General features: G+C 44.8%; 1 long non-coding RNA gene across 1 annotated transcript; it reads right to left on the bottom strand.

Annotated features, from left to right (window-relative positions):
* Window positions 1-352: 352 nt before the first annotated feature.
* Window positions 353-24,589, bottom strand: LOC125942700 (uncharacterized). The gene is made up of 3 exons (XR_007465307.1): window positions 24,435-24,589; window positions 3,300-3,422; window positions 353-969 (listed from the first exon to the last, which is right to left on the bottom strand). It is a non-coding gene; the product is annotated as an uncharacterized LOC125942700 (long non-coding RNA).
* Window positions 24,590-25,132: the final 543 nt, after the last annotated feature.

The following is a 25,132-nucleotide window of genomic DNA, read 5'->3' as shown; positions in this document are numbered from 1 at the left end:
TTAAGGTTATAAATGTTCATGATTTTTATAATTATCGTTTACTCCAGACGTACTGTTCCGCCACAAAAAAGAACAACTCTTTTTACAGCGAGATTTCAGAATTAAGAGAAAATATTGCCGTATACACTACACGTTACCACAATATTTGGCACATACCTACTGATCAAAACAACTATGCAAAACAATCAATCGCTTTTACTCTTCCAACTCTGCTCAATAATCTTGCCAACAAATTTGTAGATGTGTCACAGTTGTCCAAAAAACAATGCGAGATCAGTTTCTGTGAACTGTGTTGCATTTATTTATCTATTGTCTTGTATTTGCTCATTAATCGAAGCTTAATTTCCTTTATCTTTTGCAAAATGCTTATGTTATCTTGTGCAATCATTGTCTGTACATATGTGTAAAAGCAGTCATTTGTATGAAAATTGTTTAATAACTGCTGCTGCTGCGTAAAGGGGCAGCCACCTCGTCAAGCTACTACTCTCAGTAGCTTTTTGTGGCTACTCCTTCCTTGTGCATTTGTTCAAGGAGAATAAATTCAATTCAATTCGATTCAATTCGATTCAATTCAAAAGTTAGTCAGAATATCGCCCGTGGTATAGAAGAGTGTCTGAATAATTACCTATCTGATAAGCTACAATGACGCTTTGATGCCTGCGAGTACTACGGCTTGAAGGATGAGTGCACTAAGCGCTTTCTTTCTGTTCATCGATGCACTCGCTGCTTTTGAACTGAGGAAAAACAATCATATCTGTGTAGCTCGGCGTGTGCCGTGCAACCTTCCTTTAATCTCGTCGGTGAATGGCGGCCGATTCGATGCGCTCCCCTGGCTTTAATTATTTCGGCAGCATACTTGACTAAGCGGGCAGTCGTTGCTGGGCATTCTTGAGATACAGTAATCCGTGCTGTGCATGGGCACGCATTTTCCAGGGTATTTGGCTCCTCTGAGGCAGCTGGTGCCTTCGGCTGTGCAAGAAAACATAGAAGGCGTTAGTTCGTTCGCATCAGTGTCCCTTTCAGTTTAAGCCGCCTCACGCGTTGGCGCCAGGCAAACAAAACAAAAACAAAAACCTATAGAACACAATGTAGCTAGGTGTTTAGATGCGACTCATAAAGTAGCTACTACGGTCCAAAAAATAGCCGTGATTACTTTTTGTCACGATAAATAAATTGCAGAAAATATAACAGCATGTGCACGGTGCGGCGCGCGCTTTGGTCATGTCTCTTCGCGGTACTCAAGTATGAGATGAACATGATGAGAGCAGACAAATTTGATGGCCAGCTGTTGACAAAGCTGATGACCCTGATGACCAGCGTCAGCTGGTCATCAGGTTCAGGCTGGTGATCTGGGTCTCCCACTGCTCCGGTGTGGGGCGAGGGATAGGGGGGGATGCCGGAGTTTCGGTCGCATTCCCATGCCATGTGGTACAGGGTGTCTGGCGTGTGTCAAAATTTGCAGTTGTAGATTGCAATCTACAATTCGTAGATGAAATTAGTGCCGTAAAGTAAGTAATCAGAAAGTTAATTAGCGTAATTATGGTAATTATTCATTTACGCATTTTGATTTTTCGTAGAAGTAGTGGCCGCCTCATCGAGTAATTTAGATGAAAGGTTAGAATTGTACTTAGGGCCACAGGCAAGTTTAAAAATTTGGTGCAGCTAAAAAAAAAAAAGGAAAAGCAAGAAAAAGCACCCGCGGTATCACATACACATATACGCTATTCGAAGCTCACCAATGCCCTCTCTACCTTTTACCTTTGCCTCGTGACCGGCTTCCCACTAATGCTAAGGCATTAAAAAAAAGAAGCTGCTCACGTACTTTCCTGAGCTCAATCGTGCGTGTTACTTACAATGGTGCAGATAACTATGCAGATATATACATGTGGCACAAAGCTCTGCAGGCATGAGAAGTATGCGCCAACGGCCATTTATTTTAACCCTACAGACGAAGAAAATTTGCACACTTAAGGGTATTTTTTCTTTTGTTTATAACTCATCCCCTTACACCCGTATGAAAGGGTGTTTCAGTGAACTAATACACTCATATGAAAGGGTGATCTTTTGGAATTGCATCCTTTTTCCCTAATAAGCGTTTTGCGGAAATACACACTACGTTTTCCGTTTTACAGCGATATATTTTATTATATCACTACCCTACTCTTTCTGGCATGTCAGACCTTGTTTAACTCTTTCGTTACCACGCCCATCGAACTTGGGTCACCGGTGACCCAAAGGCGCCGCGAAAAAATTTAAAAAATACCGGCGCTCCTATGGACTAGCTGTGACATCTAGGGCCTACTCAGGTGGTACTGTGACCATGCAGTATGCACGTGAAATTTGTGAGGCCTTGTGGGCACCGACGGAAAATCTGTGTCAGTGCGCCTTCAGAATATCTATAAAGCAACACCAGGGCGAAACAATTGTAGCTAAGCTAGCAGTAAGATCTGAAAGGTAGTAAGGAGAGAGGAGGACGTAATAATTGTGTCTCCCCACTTAACAACCGGGGCCTGTCCCCTCCGCAATAAAAGTTCTGTTCTTATCGGTAGTAGATTGCTTCACATGTAGCTGCGAATGTTTATTTGAACAGATACTGCATAGATGAGTGGAAGACTTACTGCACGTAATATTGCGCTGGCACCGATGTTACACCAAAAAGAACATGCGCCTGCACATTTACAATTAGCTGACGCACGCTGATTCGCTGATGCTTGGCAGGAGCTTAAACAATTTAACCAAAGACTTGTTAAAGGCGAAAGGCCGCACAGGAAATAAAAGAAACAGCTCCGTCTCTGCACTTCACCACCGGGGATGTCATATATCGTACATGAAGTAGAAGGATGACATCCATTGCATACTGTGATTGTATGAGGTGTTCGAACGATGACTTGGCACATACCGCTTGGGTATAAACGCGTATGACTAATTACCAGCTTTAAAATTGAAGTGCCCGAGCTCCCTGAAATTCTGTAGGTTCTATGTTCTTCCCAAAACACGCTTTTAGCGCCATAAAATTAATGATAGGGTGCGTAAGGGTATTCTTCTAATGAATGCACACATTTTCAACATTTTCAGTTAAGGTAAGGGCGCACAAAGGGTGTTTCGACATCCAACCTACCCTCGAGGGTGTTCTTTTTTTTTTAATGTGTATGAAATTCTTATTTTGTGCTGTTTTTGCTTTGGCGGTAGCATTGAAACGTTACTCAGCTGCCGAAATGGTCAACCATTTCATGTCGAAAAAGATAAGTTTCACAAAGAGTTTAATTCAAGCTGTGTCATTAAGAAATTGTCGAACTTACTCTTTTCGCAGCACACCTTTCCACCAGTGCAGCCGAATAAAAAGGGGATGAACATCCAGTTCTTGCATACCTCCCTCGAAATACATGTGTAGCCCTCTGTCTGGCAATTTAATAGTTGGTTTCCTGTATGTGAAGTGGAGTTCAGATGTTAGTCACATGAGAATACAGTCACACATGACAAAGAGGATTTTGATTATAGTATAATAACACAACACATTGTGAGAGTTGCAAGCCGTGCGTAAAATGAATGCATCTGCTACAAGCTCTAGCAGGTAGCTGAATTGCTAAAACATGGCCGATATTTGTGCTGCGCTATACGACGTGCAATAGAGTCCGGACACTGTCACATGTGAGCGTGCAAGACTTGGCGCGCGCGCTGCACGGAGCGACCCGACAACGCCATCTTTTCCTGGGTTTACGAGTTTTCTCTTCGGAAAATTAGGGCACATGCGCTACATAAGTAGCCAAGCTAGGCACCGCACGAATTGGCGTTAATGGTCCTGCATGGCAGTTACCGCCGGAAAAATCTGTGCAGGATTTCATCAGTAGCTACGCACACAATAATAAAAAAGAAAGGCATTGTAAAACGCACACAGAATGGATAAAACGAAAAATGCAATGAAAGAAACACACTGACTCCAACATAACGGAATGCTACAGGTGTGAATAAAAAATACGACCCAAAGGTTTTTCTGCTACAGTTTGTTCTCCGCGAAACCCTGGCTGGTGCGAACACGAAAGGCTCATTTCTTCTGTGCTGGAATCGGCTCACACTCTACAGAAAACTGCACATCCACCTCTTAATTTTCAAGACAAGCAGTACTTCACCCAGTGATCACTACAATTGGCGCTTCGTCTGAAACAGTGGTAGTGGAAGCAGCGCCCGGATGGTGGACCCGATACGTCACTCCTCCGAAGATAATTTGTCAGCGAAAGCGAGAAAACCTTAACTAATTTGGTACTAATAATAATAACGTCGCCCACTTAAACTGTATGGAGCGGGCGTCCCTCTTAACCATGAACGAGATAAATCACTCTCAGTCATAATTCGCATTTGTCTATTGTAACATCTGAGGCTTGCATGCAAATTTACTTCTTGTCACACTTCATCCCTAGCCCTTCATCAGGGGGAAAAAGGTATCTTAGGAAGCATCGCCAACCTGCCTCTACTATTTATTTATTTACTTATTTACCGTATCCCCTCTTGTAAGGACCACATTCCCACTTTAGAGTGCGAAAATTTTGGAAAAAAGGTTGCGCTAAGCCTCGCGCCTACCCCCGTGCTTGTTAATTTTCGCAAGCCGCTATACTATAGATGGCACCAGTTTTGCTGTCGACGTTGAAATTATCATCACCGTATCCCGCACTCGTTTATAGAATGGTAGACTCTACGCCAAACCTACCAACTCGCAGCTTTGGTCGCGTACTCCGACGAAGTGGCACGGCCACCGTGTGCCCGGTGCACGGCAAGCCGTTCTGGCAAGTTCGCTCTTAAAATGTTTGTACCAATAGACCACATCGGTGATCGGGCGGTTGGTCACGTGCACGGGATGGATTGGCTGCCACGTGCGTAAAGCGGAGTTTGGGCCCACAGGCGATCACCCGGCCACGAACGCCTTAAGTTTCTTGTGCGCGTTTAGTGGACGCGTACCGGCGTAAGCTCGCGTGTGGGTATAAAGCCAATAAAGCTCCAAGCTGATTTTGCGCAGGACAGCCTAACTGACAGTGTCGCGGAGTCAAGGCCGTGGGCGCGGTATCAGCACTTGACACATGGGTGAACGCGAAACGCACCTGCGGCCTCGCCCGTCGCTAAATTTCAAGTAAGCAAGCTTTATTTATTGTAATGGGGCACATCACCGAGAAAATGTTTGTAAACACATTTTCTGCTGTGCTTGCTTTCTTAAAAAAAAAATCTTGTTTACCGCCGCAATGCATTTCTTTTTCTGACTGCCAGGTTATTGGGGAACTTTCACAGCATTAAATGCGAAGATTGCAGTGAATAGCAAAGATTGCCTCGTGTAAGGTGCGCACCCAGTAAAAAAAAAAAAAAAAAAAGTGTGCGGGCTATAACTAGGGTATTCATTTACTCACTGCGGGCCAATACTTAGCAAGCATTGAGTTTCGGCTTTTCGAGATCGTTTCTCATGTTTATACGCGGAAACTTGCGAAAAACACGGACGGAAGACGGGGCACACACACACAAGCGCTCGTCTTCCGTCCGTTTTTCTCAAGTTTCTGCACTTATACAAAGTCGACGACTCTACAATTGCGGTGGCAGGCCAAGTGCACAAAATGTCCACGGGGCGGTGTGCTACAGATTTTAGTATAGGTACAGGTGTGTTTCTAAGCTTCCGTTTATTAAAATACAGTGTGCGAAATTTCACACTTTGAAATTTACAAATATGGTGCGACCATTTACTCAAGATTGTGACACCTGTATATTTACATCTCGACCTCCGAAATCAAGAGCACGAACTGAACTTGTAAAAACTGTCGGGATGTGATGATGTCCTGAAGGTGAAGCCTACGTCAAAAGAATGTTCCACATCCACCGTCATGCCGCGGGGGGGGGGGGGGGGGGGGGGGGGGGCTCGCTGGTTAACTCTATCAGGGCTAGATGTAATAGCCATATGCAATACCCGAGAAAGTGTAATGCAGGATGGCGCCGCGATTGTTTAATCGTAAAACATCGGGTGCGTAATGCGGAAGATCGCGGGTTTTACACCCACCTGCGGTAAGTTGTCTTTTCGTCCACTTTCATTTACTGTTTTCTTTTTTTATTTATTTCCCCAGTTCAATTAAAAACAACCGTTCATTCTCCTGATGCTTTCTCTGACTTTATTGTCCTTGTTTCACTTTGCGTATAGTTAGTAAAATAACAACTGTAGCAGTCAGCAAATAGTCAGTAATAGTTTCATTATTATTTACGGTGTTTGTTAATTTATCGTTAGGTTGACTAAGGCACCTCCAAAATTTCTGTGGATCAGATATCAGAAACGTAGCAAGGGTCTAAAATGAAAATAACCTTTACAAGTTTCGTGCACTTAAAAATGTAAGATTTCTCAGCTCTTAGAACGTTAGTGACGAAGTGAGATTTTGCTTCCTTAATTTTTTTAGCTTCTGTTTAACGTGTACATTTCTGATATTCTAGATATATTGGTGCTTGGTATTGATTTTTATATTAGCCACAAAATTAATGTTACGTAAGTTTACAACGCAGAAAGAATCTCTGCCAGGAACATACAAGTTTATTTTTACAAAAGTCACGACGTCCACTTAATAATAAGCAATAAAGAGGCTGCTGTCTTTCCGTACAGTTCATCACAAGACACCGCATATATTAGGAGTCGGCTTATATGTATGTCTATACGCATAATATGTCTATACGCATAAGCCGACGCGCTATATCTGTGCAGCCATCTGTACTCTATAGATGTGCCTGTGGCATGCTCTGTTCTCTACGGAACTACGCAATGAAACAACAAGCGTTACCTAAATGTTCTGACCGCCGCAAATATGCGCCTTCAAGCGCATTATTCCTTTAGTAAAGCGAACAGCTTTCGTTGGCTCTCTCCCGTTCTCGTGGTCGGAAGACTATGCGGCCTTACACACGGACTTGTCTCCTATGCAAACGCCAACCAGCCTTTTGAGAAGCACGTGCTCTCGCGCGAGAGCTTTGTTGGATCTCCGAAGGTTTAAGCGCTATGGTTAATCGTGGTGCTATGCCGTATTTCTCCGCCGCCTTGGCTGACGGTTGCGAGGCGTCGTTTTGTCTTGACGGGCTCACCACAGCTTCGCTTAGACCAACTGTCATAGTGCCCGTGCGATGTGAGTGATTTACAAAAAAAAATATTCTTTGTCTACTGCTCTGGGACAACTTTATTTTTACTCTGGCTCTGAGTGGACATGTAGGTGTTTCAAAAATGTATTACTCACAAACAATTAACAACGCCAATCACACCAGTTCCCTAACTCGAGCAATAGTTCACTGCAGGCTATATTATGTACGGAGATGCGTGTATGATGTACTGTAGCTTCACAAGAATAGCATAATAGCAGTCGAGTCGCTTCATACACAGGGTCAGAAATGAACAGAAGGTATGACATAGATTTTAAATTATGCGTAAATTATGCAACATAAATTTCCAGACATGCACCATGGGTCAGCGATGAACATTGTGGGTCCATGATATGCAATGGACGTGAACATTGAAATTATGTATAGATATGAACATGCTAAGTATATACATGATTGTCCTGCCAAATAAGAATCATGAGCATAGGCCAAGGTTGAAGACTGGGCGTGTTGGTATAGCATATCTCTAGAGGTTGGAATGCGCAACATTTTAGACGAGAGACACAGATCATCTGTGCCTCTCGTCTAAAATGTTGCGCATTCCAACCTCTAGAGACATGAGCATAGGCCTACCGAACCCAGGCCGGCCGAAAAGCGAGTTTCACATGCGCTTCAGAGACAGACACTAACGGGCAGGAACATTGTTGAAGGAATTCCTCTTCCACCGAGGAAGAAGTGCTCCTCCGACTAAACAGACAGAAGCTAGAAATGCAGCCGCTCTAGGATCGTAAAAAATTTGGAGAACGCTTAAGCTTCGCCTTTAAGAGTAGAACGCGATATCATTCAAAGATCCCTGAATGCCTTTCAGGCTTCCCGGCAACTGCGGCTTTCCTTTTTCTCCACCTTCGCCTCTGCTGTTTTACGCTAAAGTGGACAAGAAAAAGGAAAAATGAAGGGACTGGAGAGATGTCGCAATGCATAATGTGGGTTATACTACGTTGCAGAGATACTAGGTACGGCCAGAAAAAATTGACTACGCGAGTTTCTCCGCTCAAAAAGCGGAAGGTCAAAGTCCCGCGAATCTCGAATATTCTGCTTTACATCTTCGAGCACATCGAACCAGATGGAGACAGAAATGCCATAACGATTACAAAAGCTTATATACGAAGGTATGCGCTCAGTTGTATAGAAAAAAGGGGACCTGAGTCTGCAGTTTGGTAAGGTAATGGACAAATATCTGCATTTTGGAAAGAGCTGCGCCCAATATGAGACCATACTCAACGGAGAGGCGAAGGCAGTGAGATGGACTATTCTCATGAGCGAAGTACAATGTAGTGTCGTCTGCGGAGGTTGTCACTTTCACAGCATTGCTGCCAGGGAGCGGAAGGCCTCGCACGCGTGAATAACCAAGTAAATAAAGCATAAAAAATGGCTCAGGACTAAGGACGAATGGTAAAAGAGGACGTCGCAGCGACCATAGAATTGTGCCGTGCACTAGGCGCGCACGTGACCGCTTGAACCACATCTTCGACACACACGCTGGAGGCCACAGCATTGTCAAACGTGGCGCGGAGGCTGGAGATGCGCAGATAGTTGGGCACAACCTTCGTTGTGTTCATTTTCAAGCGGTTAAAGCGGGTTTCCGTAAGGACACCTCGCCTTGCGCTTATCAGCCCACTGGTGATAGAAATAATCTTGCCAAGTTGTGAGAGGGATTGGACAAGGGCTTCGTTAGCGACGAAGTACGGCCTGAACAGGCAGGCGACGTTGGTTACCTGTAGACCAAAGAGGACGACTGCGACACGCTCGCCACCTATGACCAGGCAGCCAGCGTCGACGATTACAGCCATGGAATCCGTGTTCTTGACTGTAACATAGAAGTGTTGCTCTCCCAAATGCTGTACGCAGTGAACCGCTGAGAACGTGGAACGAGCAGGGACGTAACAGAGCGAGATCGCGTACTAGCGTCACCACTATGACCTTGAAACTGCAACATATGTTTCTCGCCTTGTAGACGACCGATAGGTCTCACGGTAGACGAATGGCTTATCCATCTGTACTGGGCTCTAAGACATGCCGGTGACCTGCTCTGTTCGCTACCAAATGACGCAATGAAACAACAAAGAGTGCCGAAATATGCTTACTACAACAAATATCCGCCTTCAGGCACATCCTTATCTTAAAGGGACACTAAAGAGAAACTGGAAGTTCAGCTGGAATAAAAGAGGGACCTTCAGGAATGCATGCAGTTTTTGTTGGGTGCAAAAACATGAGTTATTAGCGGAGAAATTCGTAAACAAGGACCAAATATCTCTTCCTCAATTTCTCTCCCCCCAGATTTGGCGCTGAAGCAGTGTCGTCACAGATTTCATTACTCTCAGCGAATCAGAATGCGCCATGATACGTCACCGCTTGCGTAAACGACCGAGGCGCTGGATGCATCATGGCTGCATGCATGGTCGCTGCGTTTGCGTTCGCCGCGATGGATACCGTTGCTGCCGCTGAACCTTGCAACGAAGAGCTCGCCAGGGAAGCAGGACTGCATTTCAGCGATATTCAGTGAAACGGAGCGCGAAATGATCCTCCGTGCTCGAGCGGTCGGTGTTTCCGCGTGCGATGGCGGTGAGCCGCCGGCCGCGCCGGCGGAAAGCCCAGCTTCGTTTTCGTCGACGAAGGCGAAGCGTCCGATCCGCCAGGCGACGATGTTCCCGACCAAACAAGCGTAGAACGTTGCGCACGTACTCGGTGTGGTTATTTCATGGCTTTATTTAATGCCATTCTGCACTCACCGAGCCGCCAGGTTGCTGCTGCAGGGGCACCGGCAGGGTGTTTGATGAAGACCGCATTGAGGGAACAGCTGCTCGAGAAAAGACTGGCTTCTGGGGCACGCCAAGATACTTTCCGAGGGCAGGAATATACACATAATCCGAGGGCGAGATATGCAGAGAGCACACCATCGGTTTCTCTGGCTCTTTTGCCGTTTTATCATCGGCAGAGCACTGAGCCATTGCGAACGCCGGGGAGCCGGGGCTCACCGCGCGACACCACATGAAAGGACACAATCGAGTCAACACTGCCGCTGCCCCTGAGCAAGCGCCTTGGGCCATTTATACAGCCCTCAACACTACACACACGAGGCATTTTCTGACTGTTTCCCGCGAAGTCAACGTTTTTCGAGCCACGCAACACGCAACCAAACACCGTAGAGCGGAACAGGCGCGCGCGACGATGCATTGACCAAAAACGAAACTACGAAACTATCACGACCGGGCGTATCGCCATGCCATTTTTTCTTATTTATTTAATTTTGTGCTAAACTTGTACTTCCTCGCTTGAAACGGTTTAAAAAGTTGGCAAATGCTGTTTATGTACGCTTAAGGTGTATTTCATTTTGCGTTTCATTAACAGCGATAAATCGCTCTCGACCAATCGCGACCGGCCTGCATTTGTAATCTCCGACGTCACGAACGTGTAGTGCGGGAAATTCGAAGGGGCGTCAGCACCTATCCTTCAGTTTTTCGCTATTTTCTCGCTTATTAAACATCTGTTTGCAGTAAGAATGGTATGGCTGTGATCGTGAAAGGATAATCTACCATTTAAGCTCAACTTCCATTTTCTCTTTAGTGTCCCTTTAAGAAAGCGAAACTTTTTTTGTTTTTTTTTTCTATCTCACCGGGCGGGGTTTGGCGGGGCTGCTCAGTTGGTTTCTCGCTGAGTAAAGTGGACTCGATCCCGGAGACAGTGTAAAAAAACCCCACAGATCTAATGCAAGCTTAAAAAATAACTGACGCGAAGCTTGTTTGAGTTTCCGAGGTAGCAGCAGTTCCGGATGGCATGCGCACGAACTCGTCACCTGTAAATGTTAGCAGTCTGTGTCACGAAGACGAAGGCGATGTATGATGCTTCCTGAGGGAAGAGTATTGATGAGGGGTGTGTGGGCACATAGAGGTACGACATATATTCAAATACATTTGTGGCTTGTATACCCCTTGTGTCCCAGTGGCATACACTTTTTTTTTTGGGGGGGGGGGGGGGGCGATTGACCAAGAATGGACTCATACCCAGTGGCACATACTCAGTGCCCCAAAAATAGGGTAGAACAAATGAAAGAAAATCAATTAAGCAGGGTAGGTTAAAATACTGACTTCGATAGTTTCACAGGTATCTTGAGTCACGATTTTCATACAAACAAGTCCCTGCTTCAAATGAATACGCTGCAACTGACGGGGAATATGAACGTCTAAGGGTCATTAGAAGACCGTCGATCAGAATGTGCGTTCCGGAGCAGCGGACGACTGGAGGCGAACAAGAATTCACAAGAAGCTCATTCAACCTAGCGCAGGCACATGCGAAAATGAGGTAGGAGACGATGGAGGTGTATATTGAGCAACATAGTCTCCTTTCACACCAGTTCCACGAATATGGTTCATTATCCGCCCATCAAGTGGCCCAGTTACGCAGACTCACCCTTTCCGAGCGCTTGCTATATAGCTCACAGCGCATCAGAAGCAGCTGTTTTTCACGAATCCCGTCGGCTCGTAACCCGACCAAGAGTTTCAATCACTTGCCGTCAGTTTTCGAGTTCTGCAGCACTCGCAAAACAGAAAGTTCGAGCATGCTTTTCATCACAGCATCCTTAACTTGATGGTGTGGGTTCACTTAAGACGAGCTGAAATGGAATCTTGCATTATGCCGTCAAAAGATAGCTGTCGGCTCAGATGGCGTTACGTATATGATGTTAAGAAACTTCGTACCAACAGGTAGAAAGCTTGCACCGGATTCATGGAATGTCGCTTATGCTATTGCAAACCTTCAACCTGGAAAGTCCCCTCTATATATTGACTCCTTCCAACCCGTAAGCCTCACAAGCTGTCTTTGTAAGTTAATGGAGAAGATGCTGGACAGTCGACTGCAATGGTGGTGTGAACACACGAGAGTGCTTTCCTACTACATGACAGGGTCTTGATAGCGGCGTTGTACTATTGTGCATAAGAACATACAATTTAAGTGCAATTCTCGACCGACGACTGTCATGGGCTTCACACATCAGCGTAATTGAAAAACAAGTCAGCACTGGTATAAACGTACTTCGCCGACTAGCCGGCACGACATGGGCCGTATTTATTTATTTGATTTGTAAACTTATATACAGGAAAGAAAAAGCGAGGAGCAAGGCTGGCAACTGCCACCAGAAGGGGCACAACGCCTGCCTACTCTTTAGAAAGTACGAGACAAACATAGAAAGGAAAGATGGGCCGTAATACTCGCTTCACTAATGCAAGTACATAATGCACTCATAAAGCAAGAAATTGCTTATTCTTCACCTAATTTTTTCAAGGAAACTGTTTCTGGCTAGGGTTCCGTGCATTTTGCTTCTGCGTCAACAAATACTCAGGTCCCGCGCGAACGAGCTCGTGCCACTGCTCGCGCGTTTGTCGTTCTCTTCTTCCACAGCTGGCTCGTCGGCGTCCCTCGGATATGCATTTTGAGTAAATTAGTTATAAATAGACACTATTTTCTAGGTCAGTAGACTCCCAGGTAGATAATAACGGTTTCTCAAAGATTTCCCGCTGTGCGACCCGCGTCGGCCATGTCCGCGTTCGCACCGCCCTCTCTTTGTCGGAGTTCCAAGCGCTTGCTTATCTAGTTTCCTTTCCTTCCGCTCTTCCGTGATGGCGGTGCCGTCGAAACGTCACGCGTGTCTAGTTTCCTCCTGCTCCCAGGACGGCGCTCCCGTCGTACACGCGAATGTGTATATAAAACCAGAAAGACAAGTTGCCGTTCTCGATGTTGAATTTTACTTCTCTTCTGTCGTCGTAATGGGGAGGCCTCGTATAGTCCGGACTCCCGAGGATCAACGCGCTTACGTGCTAACCAGCTTCACTGGCCATCCATCTTCACAGAATGGAATGGCTCATGATTTTTTTTTTTGCTCGTCACAAACTTCTGAAGAGCATCTTCAACGTTTACTGGCAAGAGGACTTACAGTGTGTTTCGGTGTCCCTCAAGCAACCTCGAGTCCCCTAGTTGTCGCTGAAGCTCGTCATCCGCCCTTTATATTTATTTGTACGGTTGAAATTTTACCGCAACATTCACTAAACCAGGTCTAAAGGGAAATGGACATAAGCAAAATTCACAAGGTTGTTCAGGAACGTAAACGCAAAAGATTATAAGCGGATATTACTTATCCTCCTTGGATGCTGACAACACCCAAAATTTAACTAACGGTTGAGGGAATAGCTAAGAGAGACACGTTCACGATAAGCGCGCGTAAACTAGAATTATAACCATATTCACACTTTATATCGCTAGTATATCCACGTTTATACAGACGGATCGTGCCCTTATATTTCTTCGGCATCAGCATTCGTCATGCCCCATTTCATATTACAGCAGACATTTAAATTTTCCCGAGTAACATTTTCCACCTTCACCGAACCCTTTGCTATAACTATCGGCGTTGCGCTTCGTAGCATCAGTAGAGAATGCGTAAAAATGAGTAATATTTAGTGATTCTCAAGCTACACTTGCATCACTAAAAACACAGACATAATTCGTTGAATGCTTGTTTATTGTACGAAACTCTGAAAAAGCTCACAAAAGCCAGTGCGAGGAATCACGTTATAGCGTTTCAGTGAATACCAAGTGACTGCAATAATTCCTGGAAACGCTGCAGGGGGTGCAGCTGCCAATGGAGCGCACAATAACGAAGAAAAATTAGATTCCTCTTTCACGCAGTGAAGCCCACTTGCACCTGAGACAGTTATCCGGTCGTCTCAGCAAAAATACTCTGTTCGAACAGCAGCCTGAGAGTTCTGAGTTATTCTCTGTAGACCCATTTATAAAATTGTAATTTCCGCCAAAACTTTTAACAGAAAATGATAACAGATAACAGAAAATGTAAGACATTACTGCACCGCCTGCGATTTGGCACAGCATGTATACGCAGTATTCTTTGTGCAGAATTAAGCGTGCCCCTAGTCCGCGGTGCTCTTGTGGCCAGCCAGATGAAGACGTGCACCACCTCCTTTTCGAGTGCTCAAGGCACAAAACTGCAAAGCGAAATTTGAGGGCAGATTTAATGCTATTCGATCGACGACTATTTACCCTAAAATAATGTATGGCCCATTGACAACAGTGGAGCTTCAGAGAAATGCGCTTGTCGCTTTAAATGTTTTCTTAAAAAACACCAGTATCTTTAGACTATATTAAATTTCAATGTCCACTGAAAGATACATGCATGATGTAGGTCTCAGCTTGTTAGGCTGTCAAATGTTTATGTACTATGTTATGTATGAGTATATTTACGGTCTGTACACCCGTATGTGAAACTGTGAAGTTTATGTGTTGTTGGACAATTCGAAGCACTTGTGTTTACATATACGACTGTATACACGTTCTTCTGGACTCACGTACACAACATTGCGATAATGCTGACACACTGTTTTTTCTGATATTTTTGTGTCCATTATGTAAGAAATTTTGTGAAAATGTCTTTCTTTACCAAGTGATGAAAAGTAGCTGGTGCCACTTAAAGGCACCAACTTCTCCTATTACATCATGTAAATAAAAAAAAAAGGTTTTCCGATTCGCCTATGGCTTGGAGCCCGTTGATGATGCATGGCTTAAGCACACATTCACATGCTTTGGCAACGTCCATGAGGATGGCAAGTATCGAAACGCAATTAACTCAGTAGGGCTGGACATAACTCAGTAAGTCCCAGACACTGTCCTGAGCGCTCAACTGCTGATGAAATTCAGTCAAACACAACTGTAGTTTTCTCTTTCTTTTTCAACTTGTCAGTTATTATTATTCATACCAGTATTTCCCTCTACTTCAATACACACGATGTTGGTGACACTGGCTGATACGAGGCCAGGTTCACAGGGTTCTTTTCAGAGGTTAGCCCTGGCACTACCCATGCTGTCTTCCACAATTATGCGATCTTTTCCGTGCTGCAGACGTCATTAAATATGTCTAGAAGAACACATCTTCGCTTGTAGGGCATATTTATCAACATCTGATTGCTGGTCCAAACAGGACCCACAACACAGTGCCGTCTTAGGTTGCTAAGTGCCAGATCCAACTCTCGAAAGGTGAATTGTAGAGTGTAACTAAGTTTAAAGGAGGTTCGCTATTCCTCCTAATGACCTGCCAAGTGAGTATATGTCTGGGAAGTCTCCTGCAAAGGCTTGTAAAGTGTTTCCTTCTTTACAGCAAGTCCTTCGAATGGCCTGTACTGGAGAACTTTCCAGGCGAAGTTGTTGATCACTCCCCATATCCTTGTCATCGCGGTAAACACTGCTAAACTTTCAAAGAATGCAGCCCACTGGCTTTTATTTTGTGTGTGTGTGTGTGTGTGTGTGTGTGTGTGTGTGTGTGTGTGGCGGCACCTTCCTGCCTTTCGTTCCTTCTTTTCGTGTGAGCCATTGCTTAAGGGGGTATGAGCCATTTATTGTCTTACGTAACGGACAGACTTAATTTTGAAGCAATTTAATTTTGAAGAATCGCAAGCGAATGCTGCTATCCACGCCGCCGAGCGAACTCGAGACATCGAACGCAAGCGACAATGGCAGACTGACAGCGGGCATTCGGTCAGTGACGTCGTTCTCTCCGTCGCAGCCGAACGTGTGTGGTGTAACCTCATAATTAAGAAATACGTTAATGAACCCTGGGGATTAACCCAGTAATAAACACCGGGGCCGCACGTTTCAGCTTCGCTGGGTAACCTTCTTCACAGAATGGAAGATACGACGATTTTTTTTTCTCATTAGCTTCCACTCTGCCTTTCCTGCGCGCAGTGCTAATGCTTTTTAGTTTCAGATCAGGAGTAGTAGCAACATGTCAACGAACAGATCACCAGCTGATTCACCCAACGCTTCCCTGTAAGTGTCCCAGCACGTTACATTGCAGAATCGTCGACCGTTGGTGTGAAAGCCGCTGATATTCGGGAAGATCGGGAAATGACCGCCATCCATTCTGTTTGGGGCTGTCGTCGATGATAAAAAAAGGTCTGTTGAATGTATAGCACGAGGTCTATTGCACTCCATGCATCCCGTGGGCTGAAGAAAGTCGGCTTGTTATTGTGCACCACAGACGAGTCCGCAACATACATGACTGCTATTTCATTGCCTTTATATGGCACGAGCACCATGCTCTGCCTCTGTACGTGCGTGCGCCCGCAGCGCAACTTTTGTAGACAGTTGGTTTGTTCGCAATCCTATTGAGTAAAAGCAGCTTCAGCCTTTATAGTTTACTGAATGCGGCTATATACAGGGTGTCCCAGCTATCACGCAGTACTATTAAAAAAATAGGAACGACGTTACGCGAGGCAAACCTATATAGTGCGTATTGTTTCCAGTACAGTGTAGTAGCCGCCAGTAATTTTTTCGTTACTGAGATTTAATTAGCTAATTGTAATTAATTATTTAACTCTAGAAGTACTGTCCTAATTATCAAAGTGTCAATGGTAAAGTTGTAGAGCAACATGATAAACTCCCGATACAGCTTTCTGGTTCTCAATACGTGCTACATAAATGTGTTTTTCCGAGTGTGAAAGAAGCCCGCGAATACACGCAGAATTGCCGCACGACTGACCGCTCGAGGCACTTTGCGTGTATTCGCGGGCTTCTTTGATGCTCGGAAAAACACTTCTATGTAGCACGTATTGAGCAACAGAAAGCCGTATCGGGAGTTTTTCATGTTGCGCTACAACTTTCTTATTGACACTTTGATAATTAGGACAGTACTTCTCAAGTTAGATAATTATTTACAATTAATGAAAAAAATCTCAGTAACGAAAAAATTACCGGCGGCTACTCCACTGTACTGGAAACAATACGCACAAGGTTTGCTTCGCGTAACGCCGTTCCTCTTTTCTTTTTTTAAATCGTACTGCGTGATAGCTGGGACGCCCTGTATAGCGGCTGTGGACTACCTGGTGCTGTTGTTGACGACGTTTTATTGCGATAGTAATTATACTGACACTATGTATATTTTTGCCATCGCCGCGTTGCCGTACTGTCCCGAATAAAGTGGAAGTGCGAGGAGAATGAGCGGCCCGCTCGCCGTATGCAGCGGGTGTGAGTGAAAGCATGCGGGGGCGAGCCGAAAAGGATGGTGTCTTGAAGCGCGCTGTGTTCTCGCGCGCTTAATGTTGGAAGTCACGGGATCGAGTGCGCCTCGGACTTGAGAAGCAAAGCGCGCGTCTCTTGTAGTCCAGCCGTGGCTGCTGCGGGTGCTAGGTCGAGGACGAGCCGAGGTGACTGGTGGATTCACGCACATCTATGGTTCAAAATCGCGTAATCTGAGTTTTGGAGACGCGGCGCAGTTAAAATGATGAAACGAGCGGGAGCACGAAACGTTCGCTTTGGGACAAGCACGCGCGCTTCCCGCTGCCGGCACTCCTCATCACGCCAGGTTGCGACAGCGAGCGTTCGCGGTCACCGAGAGAGATTATAGTTCATGTTTGTCAGTGCGCGAATGATACAATCGGAATGTTTGCTGCAATTTATGCAGCCTATAAAATTACGAACATTACTTCGTTCATTTGTCTAATAATTTCACATCGCTGTCAATGTTTCGCCTTTCGGGTAAGCTGCGACTTTTATTCGCCAGCTTACGCCAGTGTAAAATCATCACGGGTTAAATGCGTTCCTGCGAACGGACCCATCAAAGCGATTTGACATTTTGGGGGAAGTTCAGTTAATGTAAGACTGAAAAGAAGCGCATCTTTGATACTATCTTTGGCAATTGTGTTTACGTGAGGGACAGCAAACCCACCTGATTGCTAGCCTTTCTCTTAATGCCTTGCATACACCTACTAAGAATAAACTAATTCGGTGGTTTTCTTTTGGTTGCGTTAGATTGATTTTATAGACGTAATTGCTTCGATATCGCTACATCACACCTAGGTACCTCATAGGTAAGAAGACGAGCATGAAGCCCGTCTAACTGCGGATATAAGTCATAACCATGAAAGGCAAGCACGCGCTACAGTGCTGTCCCATTGTAAGGTGACAACGACTACGTTACAAATCTTTTAACATGACAAATGCGTGTCTTCTGTGCAATGTGCGCCAGTAAAGGGCAGCAAATACAGGCCGGCTGTCGCCAATAAGTATGAAGTGTGCGCTTCATACCGTTTCTCCAAAAGATCTGAAGGATATATCTTGCACGCTGTTTTATAATAGACAGTTTTAAAATAGGAAACCAATACTTGGGGCCCCAAAGAGCTTTGCGTACGCTGGCTTTGGGTAACACAGGAGATACGAGCTTCAGAAGTGTTTTTCACTACCTATTTACTTCTTGCGCTTGCGGTGCCACAAAAACAAAATAAAAGATGATATGACCTGGCATTGCAGTTCGGTATACGTTCTTAGGTTCCCAATAAAAATTCTGAGTGTTAATACATTATCGGCGGACAATTTATTATGTTGATTATGAGTGGGTATCTTATTAACCGCCATCAGCCAAGGCAATCCAAGTTCGGTTCCGCAGTCGTAAACATCCAGCTTTAGGTCTATACGAGTTCTCAATCGCCAACCGATCAGAAAACAGGTGCAATTTATTGCTGAATCTTTATGATCTGCGTGAGACAAGAAAAGGTGATAGCCTACATCAGCATTTGTTTCTTACGACCGTCACTAGTTACAGAGAAAACAGATCAGAGCCCATATACACAAAGACCTCTTACGCTAGAATTGTTCTTAAAAAATGCTAGGCAATCCTGCTGCTGGCCATATTATTAGCGAACGTGGACGAACAAAGGCACATAGCGCTTACGAACCGAAATGTTTGTGATAACGGACTCAGATTTGGTCTGAGGCGATGGCCGCCGCTTTCATAGGTGCCGTCATGACTATTCACTCAAAGCTTGTGGGCCAAGTTTGAGGCGGCGCGCTTATATATATATATATATATATATATATATATATATATAACAACGAGAACAAAGGGAACCGAGGGGCCCGGTTTTTAATCGGGCCCCTCGGTTCCTTCTCTTCCCGTTCATTAAACAACGAGGGTGTCGAATCCGGCAATATTGATGCCTCCAGGTAGCATGTGTGGGTTTATTGACCTAGTTGCTTTCACCCAAAAGGATCACGTACTCGTGACTCCTGCGGCAGACAGGATGTTCCACATGGCCGCCAAGGTTTCTGAGTGGTAGCGCTGGCTAACATTCCCAGAGTTAGTTCTAGTAGTGCAGCATAAAAACCCCAGACAGTGGATGGGAAAACGGCGCCGCGGTATACTCCATCGGTAAGAGCATCGCACGCGTAATGCGAAGACGTGGGATCGTTCCTCACCTGCGGCAACTTGTTTTGTTCATCCAATTTCATTTCCATTAATTTATAATTTCTTTAATTCAATTAGTAAGTACATGTAATTTCCCCTATGTTGTCATTGGCGTCTTTGGCTTATTATGATCATCATCACCAGCCTATATTTATGTCCACTGCAGTATGAACGCCTCTAACTCTGATCTCCAATTACCCCTGTCTTGCGCTAGCTGATTCCAGCTTGCGCCTGCAAATTTCCTAACTTCATCACCTCACCAATTTTTCTGCCAACCTCGACTGCGCTTACCTTCTCTTGGTATCCATTCTGTAACTCTAATGGTCCACCTGTTATCCATCCTACGCATTACATGGCCTGCCCGGCTCCATTTTTTCCGTTTAATGTCAACTAGAATTTCGGTTATCCCCGTTTGTTCTCTGATCCACACCACTCTCTTCTTGTATCTTAACGTTAGGCCTAACATTTTTCGTTCCATCGCTCCTTGTGCGGTCCTTAACTTGTTCTCAAGCTTCTTTGTCAACTTCCAAGTTTCTACCCTATATGTTAGTACCGGTAGAATGCAATGATTGTACACTTTTCTTTTCAACGACATTGGTAAGCTCCCAGTCAGGATTTGGCAATGCCTACCGTATGCACTCCAACCAAATTTTATTCTTCTCTAAATTTCTTTCTCATGATAAGGGTCCCCTGTGAGTAATTGACCTAGGTAAACGTACTCCTTTACAAACTCTAGAGGCTGACTGGCGATCCTGAATTCTTGTTCCCTTGCCAGGTTATTGAACATTATCTTCGTCTTCTGCATATTCATCTTCAACCCCACTCTTACACTTTCTCGGTTAAGGTCCTCAATCATTAGCTGTAATTGGTCCCCATTGTTGCTGAATAGGACAATGTTATCTGCAAACCGAAGGTTGTTGAGATATTCGCCGTTGATCCTCACTCCTAAGCCTTCCCAGTCTAAGAGCTTGAATACTTCTTCTAAGCATGCAGTTAATAGCATTGCGGAGATTGTGTTTCCTTGCCTGACCGCTTTCTTGATAGGTATCTTTCTACTTTTCTTGTCGAGAACTAAGGTTGCTGTGCAATCCTTGTAGGTATTTGCCAAGATATTCACGTATGCCTCCTGTACTCCTTGATTACGCAATGCCTCTATGACTGCTGGTATCTCTACTGAATCAAATGCCTTTTCATAATCTATGAAAGGCATGTAGAGAGGTTGATTGTACTCCGCAGATTTCTCGATTACCTGATTTATGACATGGATATGATCCATCGTAGAATATCCCTTCCTGAAGCCAGCCTGTTCTCTTGGTTGGCTGAAGTCAAGTGTTGACCTGATTCTATTGGAAATTATCTTGGTGAATATTTTATACAATACTGAAAGCAAGCTAATGGGTCTATAATTCTTCAGTTCTTTAACGTCTCCCTTCTTATGGATTAGTATAATGTTGGCGTTCTTCCAGCTCTCTGCTACACATGAAGTTGTGAGGCATTGCGTATAAAGGGCCGCAAGCTTTTCAAGCATAATATCTCCTTCATCTTTGATTAAATCTACTGTTATTCCATCTTCTCCAGCAGCTTTTCCCCTGGTCATGTCTTTCAAGGCCCTTCTAACTTCAGTGCTAGTTATAGAAGGAGCCTCTGTAACCTGTTCATCACTACTTCGAATGAAAGTAGCTTGGCTGCCCTTGGCAGTATAGAATTCTTCCGCTGCTTCTACTATGTCATCGAAATTGCTGATGATATTACCCTGCTTATCTTTCAGCGCATACATTTTGCCTTGTCCTATTTCAAGTGTTCTTTAGACTGATTTCATGCTGCGTCCATATTTTACTGCTTCCTCAATCTTTTCCCCGTTATAATTTCGGATATCCCTCACTTTCTCCTTGTTGATCAGTTTCGACAGTTCAGCGAATTCTATGTGATCTCTCGAGTTCGACACTTTCATGTTTTGCCGTTTTTTTTAATAGGTACTTTGCTACTTGGGAGAGCTTACCTACTTACTGGTTGGTTGTCTTAGTGTCTTACCTCCCACTTCAATTGCTGCTTCTGAGATCAGCCTAGTTACTGTTTCATTCATTACCTCTATGTTGTCTTCATCTTCCTGTTCTAAAGCTGCATATTTGTTTGCGATCACCAGCCTGAATTGGTCTGATTTTACCCCTACTGCGTCTAGGTTAGCCTGTTTCTTCTTGACTAATTTTATTCTTTTTCTCTTCAAATTGAGAGAAATCCTAGACCTCACAAACCTATGGTCACTGCACTTTATCCTACCTAGCACTTCTACATACTGCACTATGCTGGGATCGGCAGAGAGTATGAAATCTATTTCATTCCTTGTTTCTGAATTAGGGCTTTTCCAGGTCCACTTCCTGTTGTTGCGCTTCCTGAAGAAGGTATTCATTATTCGGAGCTTATTCCTTTCCGCGAATTCTACCAACATCTCTCCTCTAGTGTTTCTAGAATTGTTGCCGTAGTTGCCATTTGCTTGCTGACCAGCCTGCTTTTCCCCCACTTTTGCATTGAAGTACCCATTACTACAGTATACCTTCCTGATTGCTTAATTCAACATCTTCATAAAACTGTTCTATTTCTTCGTCATCGTGACTGGAGGTTGGGGCATAGGCTTGTCCTACCTTCATTCTATACCTCCTATTAAGCTTTATTACGACGACTGCTACCTTCTCATTAATGCTGTAGAATTCATCAATGCTGACCGCTATGTCTTTATGGACTAGAAATCGTACCCCGAATTCTCTCTTATCTGAAAGACCTCTGTAGCAGAGGACGTGGCCGTTAGCCAGCATTGTATAAGCCTCACCAGTTCTTGTAACCTCACTAAGGCCAATAATATCCCAGGCAATACCTGATAATTCTTCAAATAGCCATGCTAAACTGGCCTCACTCGATAGGGTGCGAGTGTTGAACGTTGCCAGGTTTAGTTTCCAGTGGCGGCCTGTCCGGACCCAGAGATTCTTAGTACCCTCTGCCACGTCGCAGGTCTGACCGCTACCTTGGTCAGGTGCTCCGCAGCCGCTGGGGACTGAGGGCCATGGGTAAATTGTAGAGTTATGAAGGAGGTAGTGGCCGAATACTGCACCAGGGAGGCCAATTCCTGTTCTGATTAGGGAGTGGCTTTGTTGAAGCTTAGTGGGCCTTCCTAATTTGGCTGCACCCTGACTAGTATACCCCCACTAGCTCACGGCGATATTTTTCTTCTTTTTTTTTGCCGGTTCAGGTGCCACTCCATGCCTGAAAATGTAGTGGACTGGAAAAAAAAAAATGGAACGTAACACTACACGTCTATGCATACAACACCAAAATCTTCCAACTTAACTGCACAATGACCCTAAATCATTGAGAATTGAAATGTCAGATGTTGGTACTCTAATCCGTTATTAACACACGTAATGGTGCCACTGAGAGCCTCGTTGACATCACGGATTTCACGGATGTACTGTTAGACTCGCTTTCATTTTGCGGTAACAACTCTTGCGTGCGACTCACGCATTAAAGAACCATTACGCGTTCAAGACCACAAGAAGATGCGCGCTTATTTATAAGTACTTCCACGCACTAAATGAAACTCAAATACTTCGAAGAGAAAATAAATCTGTAGAGTATACCATTATTAAAAGCGATCCGCACAGCCCGTTTCTAAGGCGCGGTACTCTCTACGTGCATGCGGGAGTAACCATCCGGCGATTTCTAAATTCAGCTGAAGTAGACTACAGAATAACCAGTATCTAACCTGATACAGCGTTATTTTCAGAACTCGCGAAATCCGAAAAGATAGTCTTAGTTTAACGGAAACTCACGCTAACTATCTGCATATCTCTGCGTAAAAAACCACTGACGTTATCCTTTCTCGAGCATTCAGCTATCAAGTTTTCCTGAAAGCAAACATCAAATTAGCTCGATAATTTATCTGCCTCTACCACAATCAGAAGAGACCAACACTGCTCTCTGCCTAACAGAACGTTCCTAAAACTCAAAGTTGTTCCAAGGTATCCTCAGAGAAATGAATAATAATGAATGCAACTTACCAAACGTGCCTCGAAAGAAAAGCACTAGTGTCAAACAAAACATGACTTGTCACGAACTCGCGCAAAAGCATCGCTCATCAACTGGCGCAACTTGCGCGTGACCTACCAAACTATATCGCTTCTTATGATATATATATATCATAGCGTGCCTGATGCAAATTCTAAACGCCGTTTTCGTCTCACGTATTCGCACTGGTGACGCTATTTCGTGACCAAAAACGTCGGCCATCTTTATTCTAAAACTATCTCTATTGTTTTTGAAGCTACAAGTGCAACACATATATGAATCAGGCCAGCGCCCTTTTAGTTTCTCCGCACTGTACAGTTATACAAGATAACCTGCGCGAAATTAAAAGAAGTGCTCGTCTAGAATGTTCCTTTTGGCGTGGAAGAGAAACAAGTAGACGTCACTTCTGCTGCCGTCACTTCAACAGCAATAACGGTGGTCGCAGTTTGTGTCGAGTGTTGGCTAAAGACATACTATATATACCGTCTGAGGTCAAGAGGCCCTACATAGACCAGCGTTTGACCAATGCAACCACAACAAAACGAAGTGAAGGAACTGCGTATCCAGATAGGAAAGCAGCTGCCATGACAGTCTGTGGTCCTTCGTCAACGTTACAGGAAGTGCAATTTATTTTCTTCCCCGCGGTGTCATAACTCCGAAATAAAGACTACGACCCCCCCCCCCCCCCCCCTCCCACTCCTCCCTGAAGAGTGCTCTTGCGAATCTCCGCGAGAGCACTGTTCGGGCTGTAGGAGGTACTCTTATCCTCCCAATCTAATACTCTGCAAGGCGGGATTATGGAGGACATTTGATCATGATGACAACCGTTGTTCTTGGCGCACAAAAGACGTCATGCAAACAGAGAATTGTCCTAGTAAAGATAATGCGCATAGCCACTGGTGGCACTAGATAAGTTTGCAGCGACTGCTGTTTGTACTTATGGAAGGTGTGTACAAGAGTGGATGGAACAATCAGTGGTACTTACGCTCTCCAATATTTCCTGATGGATTGGTTTCACTGGCGGCCCTTCCCTCTCTGTTCGGTAGATGTTCCTTTACTCTCGCTCCGGCGCTGTGGGGCTCAGAGGTTTGCGTAGCTGACCCCCAGTGCTCATCTGCTTCGAGAAAGTTTCGGAGCGAAATGAGTCGGTCCTGTCCTATGCCACGTATCATGACACGCGAGATCATATCCCACCCCAGTCGCTACGCAGAGAACATAATGACTGTGCATGTCGTTCTGAACATCGAGAACTGTAGGACGACGCTAATAAGCCGTACGAGACATTACCGACAATTAGTCGATTCGCGAAATGCACCGAGGGAACGCTGCAAACAATTGACGCAACGCCGCATTTACGCAGTTTGCGTACCTCCTGTAATGACGCATAGTTGAAAGGGTTAATCTCCTATGAAGACACGCGATATCGTTGGTGATAGGTTTAGTTGCAAGGATTCCCGCTAACTTCTACGGCACATTCTGGGATACTGTACGCGGCTTTCTGGCGCTGTTTTCGTAAGTTATTTTGTATTTAGATCAGACTATCAACTGCTTGCCCACACGATAAAGACTGGGATTCACAATAGGCTGCTTTCTTTGTGCCGGAAAGGCGCTCGGGCATTGTGCGCAGCAGTGCGTGTAGCGTGACCCCGGGAAGAAATGCTGAAGCAACGTATCAAGGGCCGG

This window comes from Dermacentor silvarum, chromosome 1, assembly GCF_013339745.2.
Source record: "Dermacentor silvarum isolate Dsil-2018 chromosome 1, BIME_Dsil_1.4, whole genome shotgun sequence".
NCBI lineage: Eukaryota > Metazoa > Arthropoda > Arachnida > Ixodida > Ixodidae > Dermacentor > Dermacentor silvarum.
This window is presented reverse-complemented; position numbering and strand designations above follow the sequence as displayed.